The sequence below is a fragment of the Lepus europaeus genome, chromosome 4 (genome assembly GCF_033115175.1).
Source record: "Lepus europaeus isolate LE1 chromosome 4, mLepTim1.pri, whole genome shotgun sequence".
Classification (NCBI taxonomy): Eukaryota; Metazoa; Chordata; class Mammalia; order Lagomorpha; family Leporidae; genus Lepus; species Lepus europaeus.
The window spans coordinates 134,335,450-134,355,986 of record NC_084830.1 but is presented as its reverse complement, the minus strand read 5'-3'; positions in this window follow the sequence as shown (position 1 = coordinate 134,355,986).

Genomic DNA, 20,537 nt, shown 5'->3' with positions numbered 1-20,537 from the left:
AAAATCATTCTTAGTCTCCCTAAGATGCTAATTAGTCCATAACAGCTGCTTCCCTAACCTGGGAGCGAGAATAAAGAGGAAGCTTAAATGCCAGTTTTCCTGGGAACAAATCTTAAAAGATTGATTCACTGGCTACAAAACATGATACCAAGCATCCGAAAGATGCCCTTGTCCTCAGAATGAGTCATGATGACCACAGCTTCTGATTAGTCAATAGGGTCTCCATCAAGAAGGCCCTATGCAGACCCTCCTGCTAACACTCCAGGTACTAGGTGGAGTCCATGGCTGTACTGCTAAGAGAGCACATTTGGGCAAGAGTGTCAGCTCCTGGGACAAGTGTTCTGAGGTCTCACAGGCTTACATAAGGTGAATAAACAACTCTTTGGTAAGTCTATTTACTAGCCACTCTGTCTCCCAGGGTTTATTACATATTTTCTGTGCATCTACCACAGAACATATTAGAGCATAAAGAAAAGTAAGATATGGCTCTCTCTTCCCAGGGTAGACTGCAAATTGTAGTTTTTTATTTAGCATTCATTCTACTCTTCTGTCTTCAAAATAAATCCTGTTTTCCTTCAAGTTTTTATCCCACCCCTAATAAACATTAGCTCAGGGACCTGAAGGAAAGTTGACCCCACCTCCAGCCTCAGAGGTGGGCCTAATTCATCTAGGTACAGTCTCCACTGCCAAAGATTAGCAAGATTAGCAATAGAATAGGCATATCACCCCATCTGTTCGAACAAGACAAGAAGTTGGAAACTAGCTGCCCATCGTCCACTCTCCCCACCCGACATGAACAAGGAAATGTCCCTAGCTGGTGCTAGCAGACGTTCCATGGGTACATAGCTTTGGTTTGACATCATCCTATGATGAAAGGAGTCAACGGCTGGGGGGAAATTTGGGCTTTCAGTGGACACTGGGGAGCTCATGGACAAACCATCCCCAAATATAACACTATTCTCATTGTCCAATATCAGCAAACCCATTCTGAAGTTTAAGTTAACTTAAATTGAATTCCATTGCTTATAAACTAAAGAATTTTAACTGATAAAAAAGCTAACAGTCTAGAATCGGCTTCCCTAGAGCTAAGATCAACGTCTCTGTTGGAACTAGACTGCAACTTTCGCAAAGACAAGACTGAATGAATCTGGTATTTCTTCATGTCTCTAGCACCCTAAAGAGATTTAAGTGCTGGATCCTTCATGATATTCAGATAAAATAACAAATAAATAAGTGCTCTGACATTGAAATTACAGTTCAAATAAAATAATAAAGGAAATAAGACACTGGTTAGCATTTTTTGAGCACTTAATATGTGTCATGTACTGTTCTTCATGTAATCATTTTGAGTAATTTCATGTATTAGCTTATTTAATCCTTAATGCAATAACCAGGTACTATTATCCACAGCTTACAACTAACGAAGCCAAGGCACAACTTGTTTAGGTATGTTTTCTTGGGCATGTGTCATTACATAGCAGGTTAAGCTGCCCTTTATGACACTAGCATCCTACATAGAAGTGTCAGTGTGAGTCCAAGCTGCTCTGTTTCCAACCCAATGCATCCTGGAAGACAGAAAATGATGGTTCAAATATATGAGTCCCTTCTATCCCTGTGGCAGTCTCAGATGGAGTCCAGGCTCCTGGCTTTATGCAGACTCAGCCCTGGCTGTTTCAGGCATTTGGGGAGTGAATCAGCAGTAGATGAAAATAAATAATATAAGCCCCCCCAAATTTTCCTTACTTAAGATGAAAATTCTCTGGCCCAGAGCTGTGGCATAGCAGGTTAAACTGTTACCTGTGATACTGCATTCCATATGGGCACTGGTTCTTGTCCCAGCTACTCCATTTCCAATCCAACTCTCTTCTAATATGCCTGAGAAAGCAGCAGAGGATGGCCCAAGTGCCTGGGCCCCTACACCCATGTGGAAGACCTAGAAGAAGCTCCTGGCTCCTGGCTTTGGCCATCTCAGTCCTAGTACCAACCACTGCAGCCATTTGAGGAGTCAACCAGGAGATGGAAGATATTCTTTTCTCTCTCTATCCTCCCCTCTCTCCCTCCCTCTCTCCCTCTCTCTCTCCCTCCCTCTCTCTCTCCCTCTTTCCCTCCCTGTCTCCCTCCCTCTCTCTCTCCCTCCCTCTCCCTCTCTCTCTCTCTAACTCTGCCTTCCAAATAAATAAGTAAATCTAAAAAATGAAAATTCTAGGTAGTCAAATAACGACTGACAATTAAATTCAAAATTTTAAAGTATTGTACATTAACCAACAGGGCTTATCTCAGCCAGCTCATAACAGGACTGTGTTTCACCTTCTAAACAGAATGAGAGGTAGAAATAGAAATTTGCTTTGTTTTTCTTTTTCTTTGTTGATTTAGATTCCTGGAAGTCTGTTTCTTCATTTTACTGCAATCTAAAGGTTACTATCGGAGCATCTGATAACATGCTTTTATCTGTCCAATCTGTTACCTGCACTGTCTTACTAAAATGCGTCTACTTATTAACTTAAACATACCATACCACATGTCTTTGAGCAAAAACTCCCAATATTCAAATCGGTATTAGGATTCTTCAAAGAAAGAGAACCAATGGAATATATGAGTATATAGATATATACGGAGGATTTTATTATGGGAATCGGCTTGCATGGTAAGAGGTTTAGAAGCCCCACAGACTAAAGAACCAGGGAAGCTAGTCGTGTAATTCAGTCCAAGCTCAAAGATCAGAAGCCAGGAGAGTTGAGATCGTAACCAGTGCAAGGCTAAAGTCCTAGGAACTCAGGCAGCCACTGGTCTAAGTCCTGGAGGCTGAAGGCCCAAGAATCCAAAGTTCTGATGTCCAGGGGCAGCAGAATACAGATGTCCCAACTCCAGAAGAGAGATGAATTCGCTCTTTCTCAGCCTTTTTCTTGTAGCTGAGCCCTCAAGAACCCCTTTACAAGGGCCACTGATGCAGATTCTAATCTATTCTAGAAACATGCTCCGGAAATAACATTTTACCAGTTATCTGGTAACTTAGTCCAATCAAGTTGACACATGAAATCAATCTGTGTAGTATTTGCTGTCGTTTCATTCAGTAAATATTTTTGGGCAGACAATTTTCTAGATGCTGAAGAAATATCAATGAATAATGCAAATACTACTGATGCCCTCAAGCAGTTTACCTTCTAGTGAGGGAAACATACCAAACAAATTGTCGAACAAGTAAATGAACAACTATGTTTTCCCTTGACAGAAAGGTAAAGTGTGCTATGAGATAAGAAGAGGGGTATCTAAAATAATTTTGATGTTTTCCAAGGAAGCTTTTCTAAGAAAGAGACAGGAAACATAGGCTTTAAAGGAAACAGCTGATGATGTCTTGTGGGGTTTTTTTGTTTGTTTGTTTGTTTGTTTTCTCATCAAGCATCCATTCACAGACTTCCTGCATTCTCAATCTGTAGGCTTTCCAGACATTTCTACCACTCCTGGCTGCTGGGTGGAACTAAGGTCTAGGCTGAGTCTATCAACATAGTCTATCTTCCCAGTCACAGTGATGCATTCAGTTGGTTCAGGGATGAGCACATGACCTCTCTTAGGCCAATCATAGTAAAAAGACTCCACATAGCAGCTTGGCTTAAGCTACTAGTGAACCAGACTGTCTTATCCACCACAATGAGTATTGTGAAGATACAACCTTGAAACTAAGAGAAGGATGACCTAACAGAGGCAGCTAAGTCAAGAAATTAATTCTCTTGAGGCTGGCACTGTGGTGTGCTGGATAAAGCTGCCACCTGCAAGGCTAGCATCCCATATGGGCTCCAGTTCCAGTCCCAGCTGCTCCACTTTTGAGCCAGCTACCTTCTGACATGGGAAAAGTAGAAGAAGATGGTCCAAGTATATCAGACCCTGCCACCCACAAGAAGCTCCTGGGTACTGGCTTCAACCTGGCCCAGCCTTCTGGGGCATAAACCAGCAAGCAGAAGATTCTCTGTCTCTCTCTCTCTCTCTGTCTCTGTCTCTCTCTATCTCTCTCTCCTCTCTCTGTAACTCTGATTTTCAAATAAATAAATAAACCTTTAAAAAAGAAAGAAATGAATTCTCTTGACATCATTTGAGACCAGATTCAAGTTGAGCATGACCATACCCACCTGTGAGCTGTTCAGCTCTATGAGTCATATCTTATTTCTTTTTGGCTAAAGCAAAAATGATAATGGCTAACATTAGTGCTAAGCATTTCTTTTTCTATAAGGTCTGCTCCTCTGGACACATGGTAGAACTGTACTTCCTCACTCCTTAGACATAGGATTTGTAATCTGCTAAATGCCTGTCATTTCTGGACAGAAACTTTAAAGAGCCAGTGCTCACTCCACCATGCTTTCTATGCTGGCCATGGCAAGCAAGAGTATTCTGAATAGTGGTGACTCTGCTCTAACTAAGCATAACAGGGAGCACAGCTCCAACCAAGATGAAGAAATGAAAGCACTGACATTTTGGAGTTCTTTACTACAGTATCACCTAACTCATCCTGACTTACATCCACTAGTTTGAATTTTTTTTCTATCTTTTACAACAGAAAGTTTCCTAACCAACATAATGAATATAAGAAAGTGGTTAAAATAAAAGATAAAGCATTCCAGTGAACAGCCTGTGTGAAGGGAATTAACTGAATTGGAGGGAGCAACTCAACTGGAGGTTAGAATGGGGAAGACCTGTTTTGAAGCCATTGTGATAGTTCAGGCAGGAGGTGTTATTGATGGACTATGGTGATGGTAGGGAAAATGGAGACGGATGCAGGCACTTAAAACATATTTTGTAAGTAGAAAATGGGCACTGCTTTCTCATTTTGACTCTATGTTTACAAGACCAAGGAACACCATAGAAAAGGAATGAGCTGAGAATCAGGAGAAGCCAATTCTGGGGTTAAGTTGATGAATAAACAGGGTGTAATCTTGCCTTCTCAGACCTCTACATCTTTGTCCCCATAAAAGGAAGAATGGATTAGAATGTCTTTACTTTTCCCTTTGCAAACTAACAGTCTGTGAATGATTGTTGGAAGGAAAATGAAAAGAGTTTCACAGGATAAGTGCCTCTGGCCCAATTAAAGAAATACAGAATAAAAACCTGTAAGACTTGCCATAGTCTAGTCTTTTTTGTGAATGATTAAATACATTCCAGAGAGTAAATACATAACCAGAACCAGGTTTTAATTATGATTTCGTGATGATAGTTTCTTTAACACAAGTGACAGAAAAATGGCCAAGATGGTATATGTGCCATATTGTCACAATGACTCAGTGTAAGTTGGATTGCAATGCAGAAAAGGTGCCGCATCAACATTTGATGAGATGAAACTCACCAGCTCTTTATTATAACACTTCTTCACTCTAGTAGACTTTCCCAAAACATGTAGTTGAGATACTACAACTCACTCAATACACAAACACAAGTGAGGGGTCTTCAAAAAGTTCATGGAAAACGCTTATCACAGGGTTGGCACTATGGCATTGTGGGTAAAGCTGCTACATATGATGTCGGCATTCCCGGTGGATGCTGGTTTGGGTCCCAGCTGCTCCACTTCTGATCAGCTCCCTGCTAATGCACCTGGGAAAGCAGCACAGGATAGCCCATATCGTTGGGCCCCTGCTCCCATGTGGGAGACCCAGAAACTCCTGGCTCCTGGCTTAGGCTTGGCCCAGCCCTGGCCAACGAGGCCACTTTGAGAGTGAACCAGCAGATGGAAGATCTGTCTTTCTCTGTTTCTCCCTCTTTCTCTAATTCTGCCTTTCAAATAAATAAAATACATCTTTTAAATAAAAAGAAAATGTGTATCATGAAAATACTATGCACGATTTTTTTTTAAAGTTTAGACCACAATAACCTTATCTTTAGATTCTGTTTTTCCATGAATTTCTGAAGCACTGTCATATTTTTGGTAGTTTTCTCCCCTGATTTGATGTTTTAATTAGGGGAAAGCCAGACACTTAGTTTCTAGTTCAAATCTTTTCCTTTACTCACTTCGGCCCAACTGATGAGTTTGGAGGGAAATCTAAGTAGCACCGTCCTTCCCTTCCTTGGCATTTTTGAAAATGTCTCTTTCAGAGGAGGCGACATCTGCAGTGCTCTTGGCCAGGAGGTAAATGGGACCATACACACGAAAGGCTTGGCTGTGGAAATGCTTGTTGAACCCTGGCTTTCATCCTTGGGGAGTCCATCATTGCTCAACACCTAAGCTACATCCTCAGATGCAACTGTTGTCAGTAATGAAGATGACATCTTGAGCTCCACCTTCCCAATTCTTGTCTTCCAGGTGTCACTAAACTTGTGTGAAGGACATTGATATTTAGAGTCTTTTCAAATTCCAGTATTTATATATTCACCTTAATACATACTATATTGTCAATTAACTAAACTCTATGATTTCAGATACTATTGTTTAATAGGCAACTTACTGTTTTTAGAAGACCAATTTAATGTTGATTAAGTAAATATATTAAGAAAATAATATAGGCCACATAAAATTATGAATTTGGAAAATACAGCAAAAAATAAATACAACATGCATGGCCAAAGTTTGGAAATTGCTATACCAAAGAGAAATGAATATAATGTATGTCTTGGCTGCAACCAGGAGTTTCATGATACCCAAGAGACTGTCAATTCAGGGGAAAAGTTTGTAGTTGATGAAGCCTTATATAACACAAGAGAAGTATGAGATCGCAATATAGTGACTCAAATTGGAAATAACAGTGTGAAATAATCATCTGGAAAAGTGTTTTCCAGCTCTGAGTGGTCCCAGCAGAGCATCCACAGTACCCTATCTCACAGCACATCTCACATGCACCACCACAGAGCCTAGTGCCTGGTCTGTTAAATTAATGCCTAATAAAAGGAAACGGAACCTCTTGGAGGAGAACTAATTTCATTACTCAGGACAGAAAAATGGAAAACTTTTCTCCAACATCTTATTGTTGCCAAATGACAGAAGGTTTTCAAGGATGTCAGGAGTAGTATGTAAGGCTAAGGGGAACAACATAACCACACCCCCACAACACACACTGGCTATATGGTGGCAATTTTTGTTAAATAGAAATATTATTGTAAAAAATAAAGCATAAATAAAACAAACCAAATGCATACTCAGGTCAAAAAGTAGAACTTTGTCATCCCCCTGTATACTCCTTCCACGAACACTGACATCCCATCTTTTTCTGCATAGCTTCACTCGAAGTAATGAATTCTTTATATTTTTTATAGTTTTATCACCCAAAAAAAAAAATCAATGATTATCTCCTAATGAAAAAAATTGATGGCCGGCCCCGCGGCTCACTGGGTTAATCCTCCACCTGCGACACCAGCACCCCGGGTTCTAGTCCCGGTAGGGGCTCTGGTTCTTTCCCGGTCGCTCCTCTTCCAGTCCAGCTCTCTGCTGTGGCCTGAGAGTGCAGTGGAGGATGGCCCAAGTCCTTGGGCCCTGCACCCCATGGGAGACCAGGAGAAGCACCTGGCTCCTGGCTTCGGATCAGCGTGGTGCACTGGCCACAGCGGCCATTGGAGGGTGAACCAACAGAAGGAAGACCCTCCTCTCTGTCTCTCTCTCTCTCTCTCTCTCTCACTGTCTAACTCTGCCTGTCAAAAAAAAAAATTGATGATTATCTCCTGATGAAAATCACAATTCATTTCCTTACTTTAATTTTATTTGAAAGGTTAGAGAGAGACAGAGATCTTTCATCTGCCAGTTCACTCACCAAATGCCCATAAATAGCCAGGGATGGGGCCAGGCCAAAGTCAGGAGCCTAGAACTCCATACAGGCCTCCCCATGTGAGTGGCATGGACTCAAATATTTGAACTGTCATCCACTACCTTCCAGAGGGAATATGAGCAGGAAGCTGGATTAGAATGAAGGGAGCCAGGACTTCAGCAGGCACTATGAACTGGTGTGGGCATCTCAAGCAGTGACTTAATCACTGTGCCAAACCCTCACCCTGAAGTTACAGAGTCAGCATCAAAATCACTATCATTATCAACATCATTACCTCCATCTCCATCACCATGATAAGGAAAGAGGAGTCTTGTGAAAGTCCATGAATTCAAAATCACTCAAAATATAAAAGTTAATATGGGGGCCAGTGCTGTGGCATAATGGGTTAAGCTGCTGCCTGCAAAGCCGGCGTCCCATACAGGTGCTGATTTGAGTCCTAGTTGCTCCACTTTTGATCCAGCTCGCTGCTAATGTGCCTGGTAAAGCAGTGGAAGACATCCCAAGTGCCTGGGTCCCTGTACCCAAGTGGAAGATCTGGAAGAAGCTCTTGGCTCTTGGCTTTGACCTGGCTCAGCTCCAGCCATTGCAACCATTTGGGGAGTGAATCAGCAGATGGAAGATCTCTCTCCTCTCTCTCTCTCTCTCTTTCTGTGTGTGTGTGTGTGTGTCTCCTCCTTTCTCTGTAACTCTGCCTTTCAAATAAATAAATTTTAAAAGATGATAGTTTTATGGGAAAAAAGTTAGCATGAAGTCTTCTTCAAAGGTCATTGTAATAGAATAAAAGAGACTATAGACATGTTTACTTTGTACTGATTTTAATCATTAGGGAGGTTTGATATTCCATCTCATAACTTTGTGTGTTTATAAGGCACAGTCATATGCCTTTCTTTGTTTAAGGAAAATAAACATTAGAATCTGTAAGCCAATGGTCTCAGAAAAAGTAGTTAACAAGAACAGGAAGAGCTCTTAGATTTGAGTGGCACCCGGAGAAGGGCAAGATGGCGGAATAGGCAGGGAGCACACTTAGTCCAGGGGGACAGAAAGTTTAATATAAGTGGAGATACTGCAGGGTCAAGGAAGAGTAGGGGATGAAACAGCAGAGGAAACTCTTCCGGAACTAGTGATTCACAGTGGACCTTCATGGAGAGCGTGGGAGCCCAAGTTCGGGACACCAGCGGCAGACTCAACGCACCAGCGCTGGAACCCAAGGTGAGCCGAACCTCCATAGCCCGAGACACCAGCGGGCAAGCGGAAAGAGGAGGCTAGAGGGAACGAGGCTTGAAATTCCGTGGGGAAAAGTTCACCAGGCTAACTAGAAGAGAGAGAAAAAAAAATAAAAAAAGTGACTGATACGGACACAAGTTTCTCTCTCTCCGCTCACCTCTCAAAGGCGAGCAAGACAGAGCAGGCGCCATTTTGGACATACATCATAAGCAGGGCGACCTCAGGTCTGCACCAGCCCTGAGCCTAGCAGAAAAACCTGACTCTGTGGGGAGGGGTGAAATAACAGGAGATTAGCATCTAACTTGGCAACCCAGTGGGAGACTGCAGGAAAATTGGAGCCCACACTGAGGGCAGCAGAGATTCCCTGTGTGGTCCTCGGGAAAGAGCTTCTGATCTCTGGCTCCTGTGGGTATATCATTTGCCTGCTAACTACCTCCAATTACGTTCAGCTGTGTGGAATTACTTCCCTTTTAAATCAAAAAAAGAAAGAGAGATTTACCACACCTAACCTGGGAGTGTCATCTTTGACACACCCTCAACCCTGAGGAACCAAACACAGCTCTCAGTCCACACTCATCTCAAGCCTCTAAGGCTCCACTGAAAGAAGACAGTCCACTTAATATAGAGCCATAGTGTAACAAGAAAAAACACCACAGTGAAGAATCCAAATATCTCCAACATGCCAAACAACAAACGCAAAAACCAAGCTAACAAGAACAAGGAAGAAACTATGACGCCCCCAAATGAAAAAGACACCCCAATTCAAGATTATGAAGATGATGAGATCGAAGAAATGCAAGAAGCGGATCTCAAAAAATTGATAAGAACATTAAGAAGTTCTCAAAAACAAATTCTTGAACTACAGAAATCCTTCATGGACAAGATAGAAAATCTCTCTCGTGAAAGTGAAATATTAAGGAGGAATCAAAATGAAATGAAACAACTAGTGGAACAAGAAACTCTGATAGTGACTAGAAATCATAATGAAATGAAGAGTTCAATAGATCAAATGACAAACACATTAGAGAGCCTTAAAAACAGAATGGGCGAAGCAGAAGAGAGAATATCAGACTTAGAAGACAGAGAACAGGAAAGGAAACAGGCAAACCAAAGAAAAGAAGAAGAAATTAGAAATCTAAAAAATATTGTCGGGAATCTACAGGATACTATTAAAAAACCCAACATTCGGGTTCTAGGAGTTCCTGAAGGCATGGAGAGGGAGAAAGGATTAGAAGGCATTTTCAGTGAGATACTAGCAGAAAATTTCCCAGGTTTGGAGAAGGACAGAGGCATCTTAGTACAGGAAGCTTATAGAACCCCTAATAAACATGACCAAAAGAGATCCTCACCACGACATGTTGTAATCAAACTCACCACAGTGAAACATTAAGAAAAGATACTAAAAGGTGCAAGAGAGAAACGTCAGATCACTCTTAGAGGATCTCCAATTAGACTCACAGCAGACTTCTCATCAGAAACCCTACAAGCTAGAAGGGAATGGCGAGACATAGCCCAGGTACTAAGAGAGAAAAACTGCCAGCCCAGAATACTATATCCTGCAAAGCTCTCATTTGTGAATGAAGGTGAAATGAAGACTTTTCACAGCAAACAGAAACTGAAAGAATTTGTTGCCACTCATCCTGCCCTGCAAAAGATGCTTAAAGATGTGTTACACACAGAAACACAGAAACATGGTCACCAATATGAAAGAAGGTAAAAGAAGGAAACCTCACAGCAAAAGATCACAGGAAGCTCAATTTCTCTTTGACATAGAATTAAACTCTGATGCTCTGTTAAAGCAATGGGTTAAAGTAATCTATTATGTTCTCTTGATGTCTGTTAAATTCTAATTGTTCAAAAACAGCTGAATTTTTATTAAGAGCTATGGGTTATTTAAATATGTGCTTTTTTCAAAAATTTGAATAATCACCTTGTAACAATGATCAAATTTGGTCTATGTTATGTCATGATTTTAAGAAATCTTATTTCAACCAGATATTTTGGATTTTGAGCCTTCTTGGCATTCTTGACAGGCATTCAAAAAATCAAAGTTTCAAACAATCTGGTCTCTAAAATTTCCAGTAAATCCTGGACTTTGGTTTTTCCAGTTTGGGCCCAACTGAAAAAATCGAAGGACCTATGTCTCTCATCCTATAGAGACACCAACTAATCAGTCTATTTGGAGTATATTAGAAGGACTGTCAAGATGTGATGTGGTACCAGACTTTAAGTTTCTATAATGGAAAATGCTATTAATACAAATGTTTGAGAATTAAAAAGTCTAATGATCTTGTGTTACTAGACATGATAGTTATCTTAATGAGAAAGCCCCAGAGGCTTAAAGGGTGAAATACTTGTAAAATCCTACAGGTGCTTTCAAAAATACTGTGAAGTAAGCAAGTGCCTCTTGTTGGTTGATGAGTTTATAATTTTAAACATGGCGACTTAAAGTCTTTTGTCATCCACAGTTATATATGATCTGCTGCTCATAAAACTAAAGCGTTGTTGGTTCTGTGTTTAGCTGTCCTCCTATAGGTTCCTATGGACTTTTTCCAGCCACTTTTATTGTATTCAGTACTTTGGGACGGCTCTGTAAACAGATGAAGCCAATAATGTATTAACAGTACCAACTGAGAGAAAGTATGGTTAACTGAGGTTACTAAAAAGAAAAAGCAACTCAAATCAACTGGCAATCTACAAAAAGAGTTAAAGATTTTAAAAGCTATTATTAAAATTGCTATATTGGTCTATCATGCTATATTATATGTGTGTACATATTGTATGTCCACATGGGGAAATTTTATTAAGAGTTTTATTTTAAATGGCTTTTAGATAAGATTGTCCATAAATTTAAGCTGCTAAAATCAATCAAAGATACATTTTAATTTGTGTGACCTGAATCTGTGTATCATATGTTTTAGACTTGTTGGTAGAAAGAAACTAAAAACATTTTAGATGGTTGTGCTTAAGTTTACTGGCTAAACAAACTACACCATGTTAGATATTTAAGAGGTGTTTTCAAATACATGATTCTTAAAATTTATAGAAGGCATTGGACCTTCTGGTAAATGTTTTCTTAAGTTGTTATCTAATGGTTGAAATGGTTTGCTAAGTATTCATGTGATATTGCTATTGTCAGCAAGCGATCTAGGACTTGCTCCCTCATTTCTCTATTCTAAGCCCAACTTGTTCTTTCATTTCTCTATTCTCTTCAAGGTAGGAAACTAATTCTATTATGAAGGAATCTGTAGGACGCACAATTTAATCTTTAGACCTTATAAAAGAGATGGCTAACATTTTTCTGCAATAGCATAGCCAAAATAAGAACTTAAATAATAATCTCATAGCTAGATTCACTTCGCCATCAGCGAAGTATACAGTAAGTAGAAAAAACCTCCCTTTCAGACCAAAGGGAAAGAAAGTTTTAAAGTGAGAATATAATTTTCCTCATGGGCATTGTCTACCTTAGAAAAACTACTACAGAACATGCCTGTGACTATAGACTTGTAGTTCAGGCCACCGAAGATTAGAGATGGGACACGGGCACTCCCTTGACTTGCATCCTCTGGTCTGCTTTAACACAAACCAGGAGGAAAAGAAAGCTAGGCATCAGAAGCAATGGGTGGCAGGCCTATTAATGGCTGATCTGTACAGTGATCTGCCCTCAAGGAGACCCAACAGGCCAGTCCACTGCAGTGGCTTTCAATGTGGTAAGCCTGGGCTTCAGCAGAAGTCAGCTTGTGAAGAGCCCTGGCAGCTCTGCCAAGAGTTGGATCACTGGAAATGGACCTGCCCTGGAGTCGAAGGATGCCCAGGTCAGAGCCACAGATCTTATTGGCTCTAAGCTGAAAAGCCCTTCACTCAGCCCAACTTCCAAAGTGACCACTGCAGCTGAGGGTGTGGTCAAGTAGGGTCAGCAACATTGCAGGCAGAACTGTCAATTTCTTGTTAGAGATGCCCCCTGCCTTTACCTGGCCAGCTCTCCTCCCAGGCCAGCCAAGTAATGAAAGTCAACAGAGTGCCTTCCCCTAGGAGGTTCACACCTCCCTTAGGATATACCCCATGTGAAGAGATAGATAGGTCTGGGCCTCTGAATTTACAAGGCCTAAAGCCCACCAGATTATTATCAAGCCCCTTCTATCAGGTTCTATTTGCCTCTCAATCAGAAAACTTAATTGTAGCTTAGACAGCACCTTTCTTAGCTCCTCTAATAATGACTCTGTCCTTTGTTCTAGGCCCTGTCTAGTGCACTTGGGCCTCATTCCTTTGTAATCATAACCTCTACTCTACCACCAATGGCTCTACTCCCAACCTGTGTGTACTGATGGTCCTCTTCCCCACTTAATGCTGTATAATTGTTCAAACCTGGTAAATGCCACTCTTAGGATCATTGGTTACTATCCTCACTCTGTCTTTTATGACCTTGTCTAAATGTGATCGGAGTCGGCAAACTTGGAAGGCTTCCATAGCCTTGGCAACTCGTGACGACAGCCTAGGATGGTTGCTGGCGCTATAAACTAGAGTGTCAATTTGTTGGGTCAACAACAGGAGCCACTGTGCACTTGCTCCTCATGTGGGATCTCTGTCCTTAATGTGCTGTACATTGTAATTTAATGCTATAACTAGTACTCAAACAGTATGTTTCACTTTGTGTTTCTATGTGGGTGCAAACTGTTGAAATCTTTATACTAAATTGATCTTCTGTATATAAAGAGAATTGAAAATGAATCTTGATGCAAATGGAAGGGGAGAGGGAGCGGGAGAGGGGAGGGTTGCGGGTGGGAGGGAAGTTATGGGAGGGGGAAGCCATTGTACATAAGCTGTACACTGGAAATTTATATTCATTAAATAAAAGTTAAAAAAAAAAAAAAAAGATTTGAGTGGCACCCACAGCAATCAACCAGAAACAGGGTTTTAGAGTGTTTACCCAAGTAATGAATTAATAGATGACCTACAAAGAAACACTAACTATACAGATTCAATCCTTCAACTCCTAGGAGATTAAATCTCAGTGCTAATAAGGGAGATGTCAGTTTTTAATGCTAAGAGACCAAATCAATATTTGATTGTGACAGGATAATCGGTTATATAACTATGGCCAAGGGATAATTAAAATAATTTTTCAAGGGTAGATACTTGCAAAATTAAACCCTAGGCATAAGATAAGGCCTAAAATTGACTCACTGACATGACAGATAGGATTTAACTACAAGAAAGCTTACTATAAAAAGGTGGTTTGGGTTAGAATCACCTTGGGAGAAGCAAACAAGTCTAAGAATTAATCAGTCAATAAACCAGGTCCTGAAATCTAGGCTGTTCTGATAAGATAATATTTTCTTTGGGTCTGTTAACAATTTTGTGACTCCAGAAAGGAAAAATAATAGTACCACTGAAACCCAGCGGGCATATCAGAACCTAGAAAAACAAACACAGAAGTAAGAAAAGCATCATATCCATGATACTGATGCTTTAGAACGTATTTAAGTGAAACCATAGCAGTAAATTCTGTAATCTTTGCATGTCTGTGAATAAAGGTTTGGAAATGTTTTTAAAGAGTAACTCATCTAAATGTATAATTGCCATTAGCTTAAATTATTTTTAAATTATTTGCTTACTAAATTTATAGAGGCCCAAGAAAAATTGCTTTTCAGTTTTTTGGTGTTAGATTCATGAACTCAATAAATTGAGTATTAAAAAAAAGAACAAATGGGCCGGCACTGCGGCTCAATAGGCTAATCCTCCGCCTTGCGGCGCCGGCACACCGGGTTCTAGTCCCAGTTGGGGCACCAGATTCTGTCCCGGTTGCCCCTCTTCCAGGCCAGCTCTCTGCTATGGCCCGGGAGTGCAGTGGAGGATGGCCCAAGTCCTTGGGCCCTGCACCCCATGGGAGACCAGGAGAAGCACCTGGCTCCTGGCTTCGGATCAGCGTGGTGCACTGGCCACAGCAGCCATTGGAGGGTGAACCAACGGCAAAAAGGAAGACCTTTCTCTCTGTGTCTCTCTCTCTCACTATCCACTCTGCCTGTCAAAAAAAAAAAAAGAACAAATGGTTGTGAGTATTCTTTTCCTTGAAAAAACAAACAAACAAACAAAAAACAAAAAAATCCTTCAGACACAAAAATCAAAGCCAAAAAGGACCTAGACAGGAGATGGCCTTACTTTGTATGAGTTATTTATATCTATGTAACAAATCATCTGAAAATTTACTGACTCAAAACAACACTTATCATCCCACAGGCTAAGGATCTGGTAATGGCTTTGTTGAGTGGTTTTGGCTCCAGGTCTCACACAGGCTACAGTTAAGGTATCAACAAAGGGGCATCTCACAGCTCAACTGGGGAAAGAGCACTTTCCAAGTTCATTCACGTGGTCATTGGCAGGATTCACTCTCAGCAGATTTCTGGCTAATGGCCTCGGTTCCTTGCTGGCTGTTAACCAGAGGCCACCCTCTGCTCCTTGCCATGTGGACCTCTCTGTAAGGAAGCTCACGGCATGCAGCTGGCTTTATCAGGTGAGCAAGAAAGCCTTTGTAACCAAATCTGAAACCCAGAATCCTGTAATTTTGCCAAATCCTGTCATTAGAAATCAATCTCTGGTTCCAGTCCACCCTCAAGGGCAGGATATTATACAAGGGCAGGAATAACAAAAGGTGGGGATTGTTGGAATCATTTTAGATGCTGATGCTGTCCACCTGTGAAATCTTCCAAGGGACCGACCATAAAACAACAATGCCCTGTGTGTGCAACCAGAGGCCATTTCTCTGAAAACTACAAGTCACCGACATGTACTGAACATCTATGTGCCAGGCACTGTGGTGGGCGCTGGGAATACAGCGATGGGTGAGGCAGAGCTCCTGTCCACAAGGAGGAGCCCATAGCTGGATGAAGTAGACCAACAACAAAGGAGAGTTAACCACCCTCTACATTCTTTCTATCCATTGATACTTATCATTTTCTTTTGCAATTAATCATTTAAATCTCTGGTTCTCTATGAGATTATGATGTCCTTGGGAGAAAATATGATGTCTCTTTCATCTTCATGATTTCTTATGTCTTGACATACATGGAAAGTTTTCAAAAACATTCACATTTTGAACCTAGAAAAGCAGGCATGATCAACTATCACCCACTTACACATTAGTGTGGATTAAGAGCCCCATTCTTCTGAGAAATAATCATTAATAAGGGAGGAAGAGCTTGGGAGCTGTAGAGAAGTGAGTCCAAGGGCCCCGCACAGAAGGAATGCACAGCACTAAAGGAGATAAACGTTGGCTCCACGGTTATCAAGGTCTGAGTGAACTTCCACTCTCTCCTGCCTGCTTCCTGTCTCTCAAGCATGGAGGAAGTTTCCCCATGTTCTGCTTCCAGGTCTTTCCTTCTCTGAATTGTACATGTCTTTAACACAGGCAGTGATTATATGCCACAGTTTTGACAATGACATAACTCCATTTCTCTCTCGCATAATTGCGTGAATGTGAACTGTCTATAATTACTGCGTTTAATTAGAAAATGAGGAGATGCAGCTAATGAGAACAGGTGATAAAAACAACCACGAGCATTTCTTTCAAATTTACCTTGAGCATAAAATTCACTCCAATTAAGCTCCAGTGAACCACAGAAATTTTTATATAAATGTCACCAGCACCCATCTAAATGAATGTGTTCCCAGAGGGATTCATATTTGTGCAAGATTTAGAATAAGAAGAAAGATCTTTCCTGTGAACTTGAGCTTGATGTCTTTGGCTAGTTTAATTTGTAAAGGCAAATTACAGGTCACAAAGTTAATGCTTAATGCAGTTTTCAAAAACGTTTAAATGTGCAACTCTCTCTTCAACAAGCATCTTATTTGAAAGCCAAAATAAAAATAAAGGGATAAAAAAGCAGAATTGCTCTAGGGTAAGAGGGTTAAGGCCCATGCGCTCTGCCCTCCTCGCCCTCGATAGGCAGGGAGGGAGAGCATAGCGCCTTTTCAAATGATTGTCTTCCAAGAAAGGTGGGGTCTGGGAAAGGAAGCTTCCTTGACTCTGCAGAGCTTTGTGAGTGAGGAGGAGATAGACCTGGAGGCTGAGCCACGTGGAGGTGAGTCATTCTGCTAACAGAGGTATAGGTATAGGGATAAACTGGGATGGGAAGCTAAAGAAAGAAGGAACCAGCAGGATGGCTCTAAGTGGCTAGCGCAGTCAGCAAAAGAGGGCTTGCTCGTTATGTTGTCTCATTACTATGATGCAGCATCAGCGCCCTAAGCATATCTCCCATTGTCAGTACAGTTCCTGATGGCCACAGGGCTTGCTAGGGCAATAAGTTTCTGAGCAGCCCAGAGAAGGCCTATGTGTTTAGTCTGGGTGTGTGTGGCATGGAAAGACACAGCCTATCTTTGAGTAAGAAATGACCAATAATCTCCACTAACTGAACTTTGGTAAGACAATCCAAAGTTTATAAACACAAAGTGCTTAGAAGAGCATCCTGCACACAGTACGACTGTTCTGTACTTGTTATGTGAAAACAACAAATATGTTCTGTAACACAGACCCCAAATGGGCCCAGCTAACCTGGCCAAGCAGAGGAAATGAAAGTCAATGGGAAAAGCAGCATAGGTAGCCAGAGTGTTCTCCCCAAACTGCAAGGTCAAATTCATTTATTATGCTGAGGAGAGGTTCAAGACTGTAACCCCATTAATGATAAATACTAAGCCTTTTGCCATCTTTGTATTCTGAAGACCTTGTACAAATGCCTAGCACATAATAGAAACCCAATAAAATTTTTTCAATTAAGAATTGATGGATAAACATTATATTTTAAAGACATGCAATCACTTAAAATGTTTTGAACTTTCAAATCATTTAGTATTATTTTAATTAGAGTATCACTACAATGGTATTTTTTTAACTTTCAAACTTGTTTCTGGCTCTCAAGGGGATCTTGTAGTCCGATGAGTTGGCTAACCTTGACCTAAACTTACTCCTAAGCCTTTCCCATCCACTTGAAAATATTTGCAGTTCACAAATCAGGAAGATATTTTAGTGCAAACTTATCTCCACTAGTAGGCAAAGACCTCACATATGTTTTGCATGCAGCAGGTCATAAGCAATGTTAAACCACAAATTCTGAAATCAAAGGATCTCTGAATCAACAAGTATATTGAACCATTGCAAATGCTAATAGGAAAAGGAGGAGCCCAGAGGCAAGTTTCTACAGCGAGGCTAGAGAGCAATTTGAAAACATGTCCACTGGACCCAGAGCTAAGAGCACATTTATGAATTTTGGAAAACAAAAGCTCAAGTTATTTACAATGAACCCTCACTGGCTATAGATAACAGGCATGGATAAGGCACAGAGGGTTAAGTTTGGGAGCAGGAGGACAGTCCATAGGGAGAAGCACTTCTTGCTTTGGATTGGTTGAATTTAATGATCTGGGCAATTTATATGCAAACAGGTCACAGAGGCCCTGGAGTCAGGACAGGATTTAAGTCAAAGTTTCCACATACAATCAGAAATCTGAAATAAACTTCTTGATGGTTCCACCTATAGCTATTAACGGATTAACTTCTTTTTATCTCTTCCCCCTCCACCCTTTGGCCTTTGTAATTAGATTTAGGACACCTCAGCTTTTTTTTTTTTTTTATCAGCAATATTTCTGAGTACAAAGGACAGTAGACAAACCCTATGGTTCCACCTTCAATATATGCCCATAGTCCAAGTGCTTTTTACCATAATGGCTCAAGCCACCATTTAGCTGTCACCAGGACAGCTCCCTGGTCTCCACACTGGCCTCCCACTTGCATCCTTGCCCCACTGACTTCTCTCAGCACAGGAGCCGGAGTGGCCTGTTAACACATGAATCAGATCATGACCTTCCTCTGCTCTGAGCATTTATATCAGTCAGTGTCCAAGCAGCAAAATGGAAGCCACTCTAGATACTTTGAGCAGAGAAAATATGTTACAGGGAAGTGATTAGGAAAAGATTAGGAACTGCAGGAAGCCAATAGCATCACTAAGCTGGAGGAACAAAGGAAAAATGGTGCTGCTCTGAACCTGCAATCAGAGCTACTGAAGTGGTTCCTGTTGGCACCAGCTGCCAGAGCCAGCATTGCCATCTGCTGCTGCTGCTGCTGCTACTGCAGCTGTCCTGGGGAAGACGCTGCCAGGAGCCTGGTTCCAGAAGAGGAAGGAGGAGCCTTCCTCCCATCTTGCCAACTCCTGCAGTCCTCCCCTTGTCAGAACCTACTAGAGAGCCAGCAGGAAAGGGAGTCTGGGAAGTGTAGTTTGTGGATCTCTGCCCAGCAGTAAGGGGGGGGCCTAGGAGGAGAGTGTGTGCAGTTGACAGAAAAGAGGCCCCATCCACAGCAGGTCCTAACTGACAGCAAAGCCCAAATTCTTAATCATGGCTCCCAAGGAAAGGCATCCCCGTCGCCTGACACACACACACACACACGCACACACCCCACATACACGCCTTCACCTATGACTTCATTCTCCCTACTTGTCCACTTACTCACTCATCTGCCAGTATTGCCCTGCAGGAGGCGCTCACACAGTATTTGTGGTTAAACGCTCCTATCAAAGAGCAGAATGCGCTTAAAAGTTCTCTTGACGTCAATCCTTCCTCTGGGATCCTGGAAAGGCAGAGCAATCAATAACCGAGAAAACCTAGACAGAGGGAGGAGGTAATTAGGTGCAGAGCCAAGGAAGCTGGTGGAGATAGTAAGTCCTTGATGAGAGGGCCAGGCAATTTCAAAAAGTATTTTGATCATTTTTATTAGAACTGTTTATATTGCTTGAAAACAATTCCATTGTTGGAATATTTTAACAGCTGGATAGTAGAGAATAACAAACAAACCTTGAAAAATTATTGTTATGGAATCCAAATCATTATTATAGAAAAGCAATGAGTCTCGGTAGATAGCAGATTTTAACAGGGTTACTTTCCAAGGGTATGGGAATTGGAAGTTACAGCTACAAAAACTCATGAATAAAGGTACTTTTTAAATTTTTTAAATGATTGATTGATTCAAAAGGCAGAGAGAGAGAGAGAGAGACCTTCCATTTGCTGGTTTGCTCCCCAAATGCCCACAATAGCCTGGATTCAGCTGTGCCCATGCTAGATTCCAGGAATCCATTGAGGTCTCCCACGTGGGTGACAAGAATCCAAGTACTTGGGCCATCATCTGCTCTTTCCCCAGGCACATTAAAGGAAGCTGGATCAGAAACAGAAGTGCGACTGGATGCCAAGCACTTTGACAGGGGATGGGGGCATCTCAAGCAGTGGCTAACCTACTGTACAACACCTGTCCCCTTTTTAAATTTTATAACCAACTTTCAAATGAAACAATCATCTACATGTGTATTCATGGGTAGTAAAACATAATCGCTAAAAATCCACCATGGTTCACTATTCTTTTAGAGGTTTCCAGTAGATACCTATAAAATATCCACAGTCCTTTTTGAAAAGATCATGGCTAACCCTTAGACATAAAATAGATTTCTTTACTTGGTAATAATTCAGAGGCTAAAAGAAGTCCTTATCATACACGCATACTTGAGCACCAAATTTATCATAAATAGCTTTGAGTCGGCTTATAAC